Here is a 15,000-nt window from a genome sequence, read left to right on the forward strand (position 1 = left end):
TTCCGCGGCGGCCGAGAAGACTCACTGCATAGGAATCGGGATGCGAGGCGAGGGATGCGGCGGGAAGGCCCCGACGGCTAAACGGAAGAGGCTGCAGGGCCGCCTCGGAATGGTCCAAGCATCGGATGCGATTGGGACGACTACCAGTGCCAACCCCTTATCCCGCGATGCGTCCGATACACAGATAGTTCCAAGGCGGCCGAGGAGCCTCACCGCATATCAATCGGGGTGCGAGGCGAGGGATGGGGCGGGAAGGCCCCAACGGCTAGACGGAAGAGGCTTCAGGGCCACCTCGGAATGGTCCAAGCATCGGACGCGCTTGGGGCGACTGCCAGTGCCAACCCCTTATCCCGCGATGCGTCCGATACACAGATGGTTCCAAGGCGGCCGAGGAGCCTCACCGCATAGCAATCGGGGGTGCGAGGCGAGGGATGGGGCGGGAAGGCCCCAACGGCTAGACGGAAGAGGCTTCAGGGCCGCCTAGGAATGGTCCAAGCATCGGACACGCTTGGGGCGACTACCAGTGACAGCCCCCTATCCCGCGATGCGTCCGATACGAAGATGGTTCCAAGGCGGCCGAGGAGCCTCACCGCATAGCAATCGGGGTGCGAGGTGGGGGATGCGGCGAGATGGCCCCAACGGCTAGACGGAAGAGGCCACAGGGCCGCGTCGGAATAGTCCAAGCATCGGACGCGCTTGGGGCGACTACCAGTGACAACCCCTTATCCCGCGATGCGTCCGATACGAAGATAGTTCCAAGGCGGCCGAGGAGCCTCACCGCATAGCAATCGGGGTGCGAGGTGGGGGATGCGGCGAGATGGCCCCAACGGCTAGACGGAAGAGGCTGCAGGGCCGCCTCGGAATAGTCCAAGCATCGGACGCGCTTGGGGCCACTACCAGTGACAACCCCTTATCCCGCGATGCGTCCGATACGAAGATAGTTCCAAGGCGGCCGAAGAGCCTCACCGCATAGCAATCGGGGTGCGAGGTGGGGGATGCGGCGAGATGGCCCCAACGGCTAGACGGAAGAGGCCACAGGGCCGCCTCGGAATAGTCCAAGCATCAGACGCGCTTGGGGCGACTACCAGTGACAACCCCTTATCCCGCGATGCGTCCGATACGAAGATAGTTCCCAGGCGGCCGAGGAGCCTCACCGCATAGCAATCGGGGTGCGAGGCGAGGGATGCGGCGAGATGGCCCCAAAGGCTAGACGGAAGAGGCTGCAGGGCTGCCTCGGAATAGTCCAAGCATCGGACGCGCTTGGGGCGACTACCACTGCCAACCCCTTATCCCGCGATGCGTCCGATACACAGATAGTTCCGAGGCGGCCGAGGAGGTGGGGGATGCAGCGAGATGGCCCCAACGGCTAGACGGAAGAGGCTGCAGGGCCGCCTCGGAATAGTCCAAGCATCGGACGCGCTTGGGGCGACTACCAGTGACAACCCCTTATCCCGCGATGCGTCCGATACACAGATAGTTCCGAGGCGGCCAAGGAGCCTCACCGCATAGCAATCGTGGTGCGAGGTGGGGGATGCGGCGAGATGGCCCCAACGGCTAGACGGAAGAGGCTGCAGGGCCGCCTCGGAATGGTCCAAGCATCGGATGCGCTTGGGGCGACTACCACTGCCAACCCCTTATCCCGCGATGCGTCCGATACACAGATAGTTCCAAGGCGGCCGAGGAGCCTCACAGCATAGCAATCAGGGTGCGAGGCGAGGGATGCGGCGAGAAAGCCCCAACGGCTAGAGGGAAGAGGCTTCAGGTCCGCCTCGGAATGGTCCAAGCATCGGACGCGCTTGGGGCGACTACCAGTGACAACCCCTTATCCCGCGACGCGTCCGATACACAGATAGTTCCAAGGCGGCCGAGGAGCCTCACCGCATAGCAATCGGGGTGCGAGGCGAGGGATGCGGCGAGAAGGACCCAACGGCTACACGGAAGAGGCTTCGGGGCCGCCTCGGAATGGTCCAAGCATCGGACGCGCTTGGGGCGACTACCAGTGACAACCCCTTATCCCGCGACGCGTCCGATACACAGATAGTTCCGAGGCGGCCGAGGAGCCTCACCGCATAGCAATCGGGGTGCGAGGCGAGGGATGCGGCGAGAAGGACCCAACGGCTACACGGAAGAGGCTTCGGGGCCGCCTCGGAATGGTCCAAGCATCGGACGCGCTTGGGGCGACTACCAGTGACAACCCCTTATCCCGCGACGCGTCCGATACACAGATAGTTCCAAGGCGGCCGAGGAGCCTCACCGCATAGCAATCGGGGTGCGAGGCGAGGGATGCGGCGAGAAGGACCCAACGGCTAGACGGAAGAGGCTTCGGGTCCGCCTCGGAATGGTCCAAGCATCGGACGCGCTTGGGGCGACTACCAGTGACAACCCCTTATCCCGCGACGCGTCCGATACACAGATAGTTCCAAGGCGGCCGAGGAGCCTCACCGCATAGCAATCGGGGTGCGAGGCGAGGGATGCGGCGAGAAGGACCCAACGGCTAGACGGAAGAGGCTTCGGGTCCGCCTCGGAATGGTCCAAGCATCGGACGCGCTTGGGGCGACTACCAGTGACAACCCCTTATCCCGCGACGCGTCCGATACACAGATAGTTCCAAGGCGGCCGAGGAGCCTCACCGCATAGCAATCGGGGTGCGAGGCGAGGGATGCGGCGAGAAGGACCCAACGGCTAGACGGAAGAGGCTTCGGGTCCGCCTCGGAATGGTCCAAGCATCGGACGCGCTTGGGGCGACTACCAGTGACAACCCCTTATCCCGCGACGCGTCCGATACACAGATAGTTCCGAGGCGGCCGAGGAGCCTCACCGCATAGCAATCGGGGTGCGAGGCGAAGGATGCGGCGAGAAGGACCCAACGGCTAGACGGAAGAGGCTTCGGGTCCGCCTCGGAATGGTCCAAGCATCGGACGCGCTTGGGGCGACTACCAGTGACAACCCCTTATCCCGCGACGCGTCCGATACACAGATAGTTCCAAGGCGGCCGAGGAGCCTCACCGCATAGCAATCGGGGTGCGAGGCGAGGGATGCGGCGAGAAGGACCCAACGGCTAGACGGAAGAGGCTTCAGGGCCGCCTCGGAATGGTCCAAGCATCGAACGCGCTTGGGGCGACTACCAGTGACAACCCCTTATCCCGCGACGCGTCCGATACACAGATAGTTCCGAGGCGGCCGAGGAGCCTCACCGCATAGCAATCGGGGTGCGAGGCGAGGGATGCGGCGAGAAGGACCCAACGGCTAGACGGAAGAGGCTTCAGGGCCGCCTCGGAATGGTCCAAGCATCGGACGCGCTTGGGGCGACTACCAGTGACAACCCCTTATCCCGCGACGCGTCCGATACACAGATAGTTCCGAGGCGGCCGAGGAGCCTCACCGCATAGCAATCGGGGTGCGAGGCGAGGGATGCGGCGAGAAGGACCCAACGGCTAGACGGAAGAGGCTTCAGGGCCGCCTCGGAATGGTCCAAGCATCGGACGCGCTTGGGGCGACTACCAATGACAACCCCTTATCCCGCGACGCGTCCGATACACAGATAGTTCCGAGGCGGCCGAGGAGCCTCACCGCATAGCAATCGGGGTGCGAGGCGAGGGATGCGGCGAGAAGGACCCAACGGCTAGACGGAAGAGGCTTCAGGGCCGCCTCGGAATGGTCCAAGCATCGGACGCGCTTGGGGCGACTACCAGTGACAACCCCTTATCCCGCGACGCGTCCGATACACAGATAGTTCCGAGGCGGCCGAGGAGCCTCACCGCATAGCAATCGGGGTGCAAGGCGAGGGATGCGGCGAGAAGGACCCAACGGCTAGACGGAAGAGGCTTCAGGGCCGCCTCGGAATGGTCCAAGCATCGGACGCGCTTGGGGCGACTACCAGTGACAACCCCTTATCCCGCGACGCGTCCGATACACAGATAGTTCCGAGGCGGCCGAGGAGCCTCACCGCATAGCAATCGGGGTGCGAGGCGAGGGATGCGGCGAGAAGGACCCAACGGCTAGACGGAAGAGGCTTCAGGGCCGCCTCGGAATGGTCCAAGCATCGGACGCGCTTGGGGCGACTACCGTTGCCAACCCCTTATCCCGCGATGCGTCTGATACACAGATAGTTCCGAGGCGGCCGAGGAGCCTCACCGCATAGCAATCGGGTTGCGAGGCAGATTATTGGGAAGGGAACCCCCTGGGATGCGGCTCAAGCAGTGCCCAAAGGGACTGGAATGCGGAATCACATCGAGAGACCCAAATGCTATACGAGGGCTCAAATCGAATTATCGATTTGGCCACGACATGGACGCATCGGAACGACTACCTTTGCCGAACCACTCGCAATTGCATCCATACCGAAACCAATAGACATTTCCGTTAGAGCCCTCGCATAGCATTCGGGAATCTCGCATGCCCCTCTAAATCGACCAATGCTGGCGCTCAATGAAAATCCGAGCGCTACCACCGTTCGAGCGCCAGCATTGGTCGAGTTAGAGGGGCACGGGGGAGAATGCTCCAGTCAACACCTCCCCTATATAAGTTATTTGTCCGATTCTCGCACAACCGTAGTCTGCCTCGTCGAATCAAACAACGGTCCCAGATTCCGACTTCCGTTCCGTAGAGACCCAAAAGCTAGATGGAGGCTCGCAAGAAAGAGAGTCGGCGCATAGCAATCGGGTTTCTCGAACGTTTAGGGACCGAGCTCACTTGCGGATAGGGCAAAATCCGCCAAGCAACCCAAAAGCTAGACGGGGGCTCGAATCGAATCGCCTAGGCGGCCACAACAACGACGTGTTGGATCGACTACCAGTGCCAAACCATTCAGCAAGACTAGTCTGTGTCGAGGCCGGATAGAGATTCTCAGAGAGCGCCCGCATAGCATTTAGGAGACCTGCCGCGTCCCTCACACTCGACAAATGGTGGTGCACGTTTATAAATCCGAGCGATCCCAACCCTTTCAAGCACCAACATCGGTCGAGATAGAGGGGCACGGAGGGGGCTGCGTGAGACAACACAGTCCCCTATATAAGTTATTTGTCCGATTCTCACACATCCGAAGAATGGTCATCAAATCGGACAACAGCCCAAACTTCCGACTTCCGTCCCAGAAAGCCCAAGAGCTATCTAAAACGTTCATGGCCGGAACTCGATCGCGGCTATACCAGTCCGCCAAGCAACCCAAAAGCTAGACTGGAGCTCTAGTCGAATCACCTCTGTGGCCATTGCAAGGACGTGTTGGAGCGACTACCATTGCCGAACCATTCCGCAGGTCGAGTCCATACCAAGGCCGCATAGAGATTCACGATGAGCTCCTGCATAGCAATCAGGAGACTTGCCGTGTCCATCACAATCGATAAATCCTGGTGCAAGATTTTTGCATCCGAGCGCTCCAACCAGTCGAGCACCAGCATCAATCGACATAAACGGGCACGGGGGGAGGATGCTCGAGAACACTACCTCCCCTATATAAGTTATTTGTCCGATTCTCAAGCAGCCGAAGTCTGGTCATCGAATCGGGTCAAAGACCACAACTTCCGACTTTACCCACAATGCAAGTCATCGAATCGAACATCGGCCCCCGAGTCGGACTCCATGCGTATGTCAGGTCATCGGACCCAAATTCCGCCTTCCTGCGCATGGCGGGCCATCAATATCAACTCGGTCATCGGACCCAAACTCCGCCTTTTTGCGTATGGCACGCCTTCAAATCGGTCATCGGACCCAAATTCCGCCTTCCTGTGCATGGCGGGCCATCAACATCAACTCGGTCATCGGACCCAAATTCCGCCTTTCTGCGCATGGCACGCCATCAACTCGGTCATCGGACCCAAATTCCGCCTTCCTGCGCATGGCAGGTCATCGGACACAAATTCAGACCTCGCCAATATGCCTACGTATCGAATCGGTCATCGGACCCAACTTCCGACTTCATCCATACTGTAGGGTCTTTGAGGTTGGCGCGGTGCGCTCAACCCAGGGAGTCGACCCATCGAAGCATACACCTCCCCTATATAAGCTATTTGTCCGATTCCCACACCTGTGTAGTTTGCACCTCTGACCAGGACATCGACCCCAACTTCCGAACTCGACTGCAACGACGGCACCAGCGCCTTGGTGCGCACCTTGCGACGCACAGTCCCAACATTCGCCTTCCTGCACATGGCAGGTCATCGGACCCAAATTCCGACCTCGCGAGTATGCCTACATATCGAATCGGTCATCGGACCCAACTTCCGACTTCATCCATACCGTAGGGTCTTTGAGGTTGGCGCGGTGCGCTCAACCCGGGGAGTCGACCCAACGAAGCATACACCTCCCCTATATAAGCTATTTGTCCGATTCCCACACCTGTGTAGTTTGCACCTCCGATCAAGACATCGACCCCAACTTCCGAACTCGCCTCCAACGACCGAACCAGCGCCTTGGTGCGCACCTTGCAACGCACAGTGCCAACATTCGCCTTCCTGCACGTGGCAGGTCATCGGACCCAAATTCCGACCTCGCGAGTATGCCTACATATCGAATCGGTCATCGGACCCAACTTCCGACTTCATCCATACCGTAGGGTCTTTGAGGTTGGCGCGGTGCGCTCAACCCGGGGAGTCGACCCAACGAAGCATACACCTCCCCTATATAAGCTATTTGTCCGATTCCCACACCTGTGTAGCTTGCACCTCCGATCAGGACATCGACCCCAACTTCCGAACTCGACTAAAAAGACCGCACCAGCGCCTTGGTGTGCACCTTGCAACGCACAGTGTCAACATTCGCCTTCCTGCACATGGCAGGTCATCGGACCCAAATTCCGACCTCATGAGCATACCTACTAATCGAATCGGTCATCGGACCCAACTTCCGACTTCATCCATACCGTAGGGTCTTTGAGGTTGGCGCGGTGCGCTCAACCTGGGGAGTCGACCCATCGAAGCATACACCTCCCCTATATAAGCTATTTGTCCGATTCCGACACCTGTGTAGTTTGCACCTCCGCTCAGGACATCGACCCCAACTTCCGAACTCGCCTGCAACGACCGAACCAGCGCCTTGGTGCGCACCAAAAGTGCGCACTTTTGGAGGGCACTTTTGTGCGCTCCAAAGGTGCGCACTTTTGGAGGGCACTTTTCTGCGCTCCAAAGGTGCGCACTTTTGGAGGGCACTTTTTGGAGGGCACTTTTCTGCGCTCCAAAGGTGCGCACTTTTGGAGGGCACTTTTTGGAGGGCACTTTTCTGCGCTCCAAAGGTGCGCACTTTTGGAGGGCACTTTTTGGAGGGCACTTTTCTGCGCTCCAAAGGTGCGCACTTTTGGAGGGCACTTTTTGGAGGGCACTTTTCTGCGCTCCAAAGGTGCGCACTTTTGGAGGGCACTTTTTGGAGGGCACTTTTCTGCGCTCCAAAGGTGCGCACTTTTGGAGGGCACTTTTTGGAGGGCACTTTTCTGCGCTCCAAAGGTGCGCACTTTTGGAGGGCACTTTTTGGAGGGCACTTTTCTGCGCTCCAAAGGTGCGCACTTTTGGAGGGCACTTTTTGGAGGGCACTTTTCTGCGCTCCAAAGGTGCGCACTTTTGGAGGGCACTTTTTGGAGGGCACTTTTCTGCGCTCCAAAGGTGCGCACTTTTGGAGGGCACTTTTGTGCACTCCAAAGGTGCGCACTTTTGGAGGGCACTTTTCCTGTGCTCCAAAGGTGCACACCTAGGTGAGCACCTTCGACCACACCTTGTAGCACACCAAACTCTGACTTTCGACTTCATCCGCAATGCAGGGTCTTTGAGGTTGGCGCAATGCGCACAACCAGGGGAGTCGACCCATCAAACCCAACACCTCCCCTATATAAGCTATTTGTCTGATTCTCATACATGCGTAGCCTGCAGGAGCAATTAGGACATCGACCCCAACTTTCGGCTTCTAAACGAAAACAAGGTCTTTGAGGTTGGTGTAATGCGAACAACTAGGGGAGTCAACCCATCAAACCCAACACCTCCCCTATATAAGCTATTTGTCTGATTCTCATACATGTGTAGTCTACAGGAGCAATTAGGACATCGACCCCAACTTTTGACTTCTTAACGAAAACAAGGTCTTTGAGGTTGACGTAATGCGCACAACCAGGGGAGTCGACCCATCAAACCCAACACCTCCCCTATATAAGCTATTTGTCCGATTCTCATACATGTGTAGCCTGCAGGAGCCATTAGGACATTGACCCCAACTTTTGACTTCTTAACGAAAACAAGGTCTTTGAGGTTGGCGTAATGCGCACAACCAAGGGAGTTGACCCATCAAACCCAACACCTCCCCTATATAAGCTATTTGTCTGATTCTCATACATGTGTAGCCTGCAACAACGATTAGGACATCCACCCCAACTTCTGAATTCGTCTGCGTTGACCGCACCAAAGGTGCACGCCTTGGTGCTCACCAAAATCCGACTTCCGACTTCTTCTGCTATGCGGGGTCTTTGAGGTTGGCGCAGTGCGCACAACCAGGGGAGTCAACCCACCGAATGCAACACCTCCCCTATATAAGCTATTTGTCTGATTCTCATACATGCGTAGACTGCAGCAATGATTAGGACATCCACCCCAACTTTTGACTTCTTAAACAAGACAGGGTCTTTGAAGTTGGTGCAGTGCACACAACCAGGGGAGTCGACCCATCAAACGCAACACCTCCCCTATATAAAGCTATTTGTCCGATTCTCATACGTGTAGTCTGCAGCAGCGATTAGGACATCGACCCCAACTTCCGAATTCGTTTGCATTGACCGCACCAAAGGTGCACGCCTTGGTGTGCACCCTGGAGTGCACTTTGGTGCTCACCTCGGTGCACACTTTGGTGTGCACCTCGGTGTGCACCAAAGGTGCGCACCTTGGAGCGCACCAAAGGTGTACACTTTGGAGCGCACCACATAGGGTCTTTGAGAGGTTGGCGCAGTGCGCACACCAAGGTGGGTGTTGAGGTGCGTGCCGAGGTGGGTGGGTGCTAGGGTGCGCTCCATGGTGGGTGCCAGGGTGGGTGCGTGCTAGGGTGGATTCCAAAGAGGGTCATAGGGTGGGTGCCAAGGTGGGTTGGTGATATAGTGGGTTCAAAGGTGGGTACTAGGGTGGGTTCCAAGGTGGGTCACAAGTTGGGTGCCAGGATGCGTGGGTGTTAGGTTGGGTGCCAAGGTGGGCTCCTGCGTGGGTGGGTGCTAGGGTGGGTTTCAAGGTGGACGCGAGGGCGGGTGCCAAGGTGGGTAACAAGTTGGGTGTTAGGATGGGTGAGTGCTAGAGTGGGTGCCAAGGTGGGTGGGTGCTAAGGTGGATGCCAAGGTGGTTCACAGGGTGGGTGGGTTCTAGGGTGAGTTCCAAGGTGGGTCACAGGTTCAGTGCTAGGGTGGGTGTCAAGGCGGGTGTCGAGGTGCCTGGGTGCTAGGGTGTGGATGCCAATGTGGGTCATAGGGTGGGTACTAGGGTGGGCTGCAATGTGGGTGCCAAGGTGGGTAACATGCTCGGTGGGTTCTAAATTGGGTGCCAGGGTGGGTGTGCACCCACCTTGCCCGAGGTGGGTGCCAAGGTGCCAGTGTGGGTGGGTGCTAAGGTGGATGCCAAGGTGGGTGAGAAGGTGGGTGATAGGTTGAGTGGTAGGATGGGTGGGTGCCAAGATGGGTCACAGGGTGGGTGCAAGGGTGGGTAGGTGCTAGGGTTGGTGTCAGGGTGGGTGGGTGCTAGGTTGGGTTCCAAGGTGGGTGCGAGGGTGAGTGTCAAGGTGGGTCACAGGTTAGGTGCTAGGATGGGTGAGTGCTAGGGTGCAAAGGTGCCAGGGTGGGTGCTAGGATGGGTCGATGCTAGGGTGAGTGGCAAGGTGGGTCCACAAGTGTCAAGGTGGGTGCCGAGGTGGGTGCCAAGTCGGCGACTGCTATGGTGGATGCCAAGGTGGGTCACGGGGTGGGTGCCAAGTTGCTAGGTTGGGTTCCAAGGTGGGTGCCAACGTGGGTGCTAGGGTGCGTGGGTTAAAGGGTGTGTCACAACGTGGGTGCCAGGATGGGTGCGCACCCACACTGGCCAAGACGGGTGCGGGTGCAAGGTTGGGTTCCAAGCCCGGTCACAGGCTGGGTGCTAGGATGGGTGGGTGCCAAGGTGGGCACCAGGGTGGGTGCACCCACCCTGGCCAAGGTGGGTCACGGGGTGGGTCCTAGGGTGGGTAACGGGGTGGGTACTAAGGTGCGTGCCAAGGTGGGTCATAGGGTGGGTGCCAAGGTGGGCACCAGGGTGGGTGTGCACCAACCCTAGCCAGGGTAGGTCACGGGGTGGTTGTCGGGGTGGGCGTCAAGGAGCCAAGGTGGGTGGCAAGTAGCCAAGTTGCGTGCCAAGGTGGGTGTCGGGGTGGGTGCCAAGGATCCAAGGTGGGTGCCAAGGAACCAAGGTGGGTGTCTGGGTGGGTGCCGAGGTGGGAGCCAGGGTGGGTCCCAAGGTGAGTGCAAAGGTGGGTGCCAGGGTCAAGGTGAGTGCCAATGTGGGTTCCAAGGTGCCAGGGTCAGGGTGAGTGCCAATGTGGGTTCAAAGGTGCTAAGTTGGGTGCGAGGTTGGGTGCGAGGGTGGGTGGGTGCCAAGGTGTGCTAGGTGGAAGCCCGGGTGGGTCGGCATCCCATGGGTGTCGAGTTGGGTGCCTGATGGGTGCTTCTTGTCAAGTTTTAGTCGTCGGGACTCATTTCGAGCCTTAGAGGTCGTTTCTTGTCCGGTTGCCCTGTCTTCGACCTGGGAACCCAATTTTGGTCCTCGGGTCCCATTTTTTTTTGTCTCGCATCCCACTTTTGGCCTGTGGCCTTTTCGGGGTCGATTCTCGTTTTGGGCATCAGAGCATGTTTCTTCTCCTAAAACCCAATATTTGTTTATTAAGTCTCGGAACACATTTTTGTTCTCGTGGACCCATCATGGGTCTTGGAACGCATTTGTGGTCCTTGGGTCCCATTTTGCATCCCGAAACTTGTGTTTTGGTGCTTGATCCCTATTTTGGGTGCCCACCTTGCACCAAGTGCGCACCCGGGGCAAACCGAGCGCCTTGGTGCACCGGGGCAAGATCGAGCGTGCACCCGAGGCGCCCCGAACATGCACCAAGGTGCACTCGGCCCACATGTGAGCGCAGGTCGTTGCGCCCGAGGTGGTGTGTGGGCACCGCGTTGCAGACGGGACACTGCACGCACACGACGCCCCCTCCAGGTGCACGCACGTAGGCCGGGCCGGGTGCACACCCGACGCCCTAGCAAGGTGCGCGCACCCGGGCAGGGCTCACACTTGGCGAACGGGGCGCACTTCGCGAGGGAGGGTGTGCACCTCGACGGGGGTGGGTGGCCGGGGTGGATTCGCACGTGGGTCGCGGTTTGCTAAGTACACACTGCGACAAGCTCATAACGGGTGCGATCATACCAGCGTTAGTGCACCGGATCCCATCAGAACTCCGCAGTTAAGCGCGCTTGGGCCGGAGTAGTACTGGGATGGGTGACCTCCCGGGAAGTCCCGGTGTTGCACCCTTTTTTAGTTTTTCGCCGGGCGTCGCAATGCTATTTGAATAAACCTTTTGCCCGTTTGCGTTCTCGTCGGGGCCGGGCCGGGCCGGGGTGCGCTGCCCGCACTACCGCGCGCGCGGGGGCGACACCGAGCGCGCACCCGAGGCGCCCCGAGCACACAGGCCACGGTGCAACCCGGGCGTTGTGCGCGCACCCCGGTGCGCCCGAGGTGCTGCGCGCGCACCCAGGTGAAATCGGTGTGCACCTCGGCCAGTGCGCGCTCGGTCGAGTCGCGCACGTTGGCCAAGGTGCACGGTGATGTTTCTTACTCTAAGGTTCCGCACCAGACGCCCGGGACAGGTGAGCGAAGCTGGGCGGGGCCGGGTGCGCGGCCGGGGCAGGTGCACGCAGCTGGAGAGAGCTTTGGAGCACACTTCGGAGCGCACCAATGATGCGCTCCATTCAAAAGTTTCCTGAAAAGGCAAAAAAAGTTGAGATTATAGAATTTCCCACTTGAGAGATTGTAAAAAAAAAAAATTTAAAATGAAGGAAACGCGGGTGCCAAGGTGTGCGCAGCCCAGCCAAGGTGTGCGCACCAAGGCGCCCACCCTGGCGAAGGTGCACGCAAGGTGCGCACCCGAGGCAAACCGGACAATTAACCCAACTTTCGACTTCGCGCGCACCTTGGAGCGCACTTCGGAGCGCTCCTTGGTGCGCACCAATCTTGGGCACCTCGGAGTGCACCATGGCGCCCACCAAGGTGCGCACCCGGGGCAAACCGAGCTCCGACTTCGTGCGCACCTTGGAGCGCACGAAAGGTGCGCACCATGGCGCCCACCAAGGTGCGCAGCCCAGCCAAGGCGTGCGCATCAAGGTGCGCACCCTGGCGAAGGTGCGCACCCGGGGCAAACCGAGCTCCGACTTCGTGCGCACCTTGGAGCGCACAAAAGGTGCGCAACCCAGCCAAGGTGTGCGCACCCCGGTCAAACCGAGCTCCGAATCGTGCGCACCAGAGGTGCACGCCATCGTGCGCACCTTGGAGCACACTTCGGAGCCCTCCTTGGTGCGCGCCGATGTTGCGCACCTCGGAGCGCACCCGGGGAAAACAATGCAATTAACCCGACTTTCGACTTCGTGGGCACCTCGGAGCGCTCTCGGGTTCGCACCTCGGAGCACACCGAGGTGCGCACCTTTGATGCGCTGCCTTCACCAATTTCCAGAAAAGGCAAGAAAACATTGAGAAGGTGTGCGCACCGAGGTGCCCACCCTGGCGAAGGTGCACGCGAGGTGCGCACCCGGGGCAAACCGGGCTCCGACTTCGTGCACGCCGCACCTTGGAGCACACTTCGGAGCGCTCCTTGGTGCGCACCAGGGCGCGCAACCCAGCCGAGGTGCCCACCCCGGCGAAGGTGCACGCGAGGTGCGCACCCGGGGCAAACCGGGCTCCGACTTCGTGCACGCCATGGTGCCCACCGCGGCGAAGGTGCACGCGAGGTGCGCACCCGGGGCAAACCGGGCTCCGACTTCGTGCACGCCGCACCTTGGAGCACACTTCGGAGCGCTCCTTGGTGCGCACCATGGTGCCCACCAGGGCGCGCAACCCCGCCGAAGGTGCACGCGAGGTGCGCACCCGGGGCAAACCGGGCTCCGACTTCGTGCACGCCGCACCTTGGAGCACACTTCGGAGCGCTCCTTGGTGCGCACCATGGTGCCCACCAGGGCGCGCAACCCCGCCGAAGGTGCACGCGAGGTGCGCACCCGGGGCAAACCGGGCTCCGACTTCGTGCACGCCATGGTGCGCACCGCGGCGAAGGTGCGCACCCGGGGCAAACCGGGCTCCGACTTCGTGCACGCCGCACCTTGGAGCACACTTCGGAGCGCTCCTTGGTGCGCACCAGGGCGCGCAACCCAGCCGAGGTGCCCACCCCGGCGAAGGTGCACGCGAGGTGCGTACCCGGGGCAAACCGGGCTCCGACTTCGTGCACGCCGCACCTTGGAGCACACTTCGGAGCGCTCCTTGGTGCGCACCATGGTGCCCACCAGGCCGCGCAACCCAGCCAAGGTGTGCGCACCAAGGTGCACGCGAGGTGCGCACCCGGGGCAAACCGGGGTCCGACTTCGTGCACGCCGCACCTTGGAGCACACATCGGGGCGCTCCCGGGTTCGCACCGGCGTTGCGCACCGTGGTGGGCACCTCGGAGCACACCAAGGTGGGCAGCGAGGTGCGCACCTTTGATGCGATGCCTTCACTAATTTCCATAAAAGGCAAAAAAAAAACGAGATTTTAAAATTTCCGTTTTGAAAGATAGTGAGAAAAAGGGAATGCTGGTGCCATCTTGAGCCCGCCCTGGTGCGCAGCCCAGCCAAGGTGTGCGCACCAAGGTGCCCACCCTGGCGAAGGTGCGCGCCCGGGCAATTAACCCAACTTCCAACTTCGCGCGCGCCAGGGTGGGAGCGCACCCAACAACCGGGCCTGGGAAGAGCCAATGCGAGAAACCCCACCAAACGCTCTGACAAAAAAAGAGGGGGCGCTCCAGTAACCCCGCTTCGGAGCGCACCCTGGGCAAACCCAGCCAAGGTGCCCACCCCGGCCAAGGTGCAGGCGAGGTGCGCACCCGGGGCAAACCGGGCTCCGACAACGTGCACGCCGCACCTTGGAGCACACTTCGTAGCGCTCCCGGGTGCGCACCTCAGAGCACACCAAGGTGGGCAGCGAGGTGCGCACCTTTGATGCGCTGCCTTCACTAATTTCCAGAAAAGGCAAAAAAAAAAGGAGATTTTAAAATTTCCGTTTTGAAAGATAGTGAAAAAAACGGAACGCGCGTGCCATCTTGAGCCCGCCCTGGTGCGCAGCCCAGGTAAGGTGCCCACCCTGGCAAAGGTGCGCACCCGGGCAATTAACCCTACTTCCGACTTCGTGCGCGCCAGGGTGGCAACCGGGCCTCGGAAGAGCCAATGCGAGAAACCCCACCAAACGCTCCGACAAAAAAAGAGGCGGCGCTCCAATAACCCCGCTTCGGAGCGCAGCCGGGGCAAACCCAGCCAAGGTGCCCACCCCGACGAAGGTGCACGCGAGGTGCGCACCCGGGGCAAACCGGGCTCCGACAACGTGCACGCAGCACCTTGGAGCACACTTCGAAGCACTCCCGGGTGCCCACCGGCGTTGCGCACCGTGGTGGGCAGCGAGGTGCGCACCTTTGATGCGCTGCCTTCACTAATTTCCAGAAAAAGGCAAACAAAAATGAGATTTTAAAATTTCCGTTTTGAAAGATAGTGAAAAAAAAGGAACGCGGGTGCCATCTTGAGCCCGCCCTGGTGCGCAGCCCAGGCAAGGCATGCGCACCAAGGTGCCCACCCGAGGTGCACACGCGGGGCAAACCGGGCTCCGACTTCGTGCAGGCCGCACCTTGGAGCACACTTCGGAGCGCTCCTTGGTGCGCACCATGGTGCCCACCAGGGCGCGCAACCCAGCCAAGGTCTGCACACCAAGGTGCCCACCCCGGCGAAGGTGCACGCGAGGTGCGCACCCGGGG

General features: G+C 60.0%; 1 non-coding gene across 1 annotated transcript; it reads left to right on the forward strand.

Moving 5' to 3' along the window:
* The first annotated feature begins 11,373 nt into the window (after window positions 1-11,373).
* LOC131873030 (5S ribosomal RNA) lies at window positions 11,374-11,492 on the forward strand. The gene has a single exon (XR_009371070.1). It is a non-coding gene; the product is annotated as a 5S ribosomal RNA (ribosomal RNA).
* The last annotated feature ends 3,508 nt before the right edge of the window (window positions 11,493-15,000 follow it).

Source organism: Cryptomeria japonica, unplaced genomic scaffold (genome assembly GCF_030272615.1).
Source record: "Cryptomeria japonica unplaced genomic scaffold, Sugi_1.0 HiC_scaffold_995, whole genome shotgun sequence".
Classification (NCBI taxonomy): domain Eukaryota; kingdom Viridiplantae; phylum Streptophyta; class Pinopsida; order Cupressales; family Cupressaceae; genus Cryptomeria; species Cryptomeria japonica.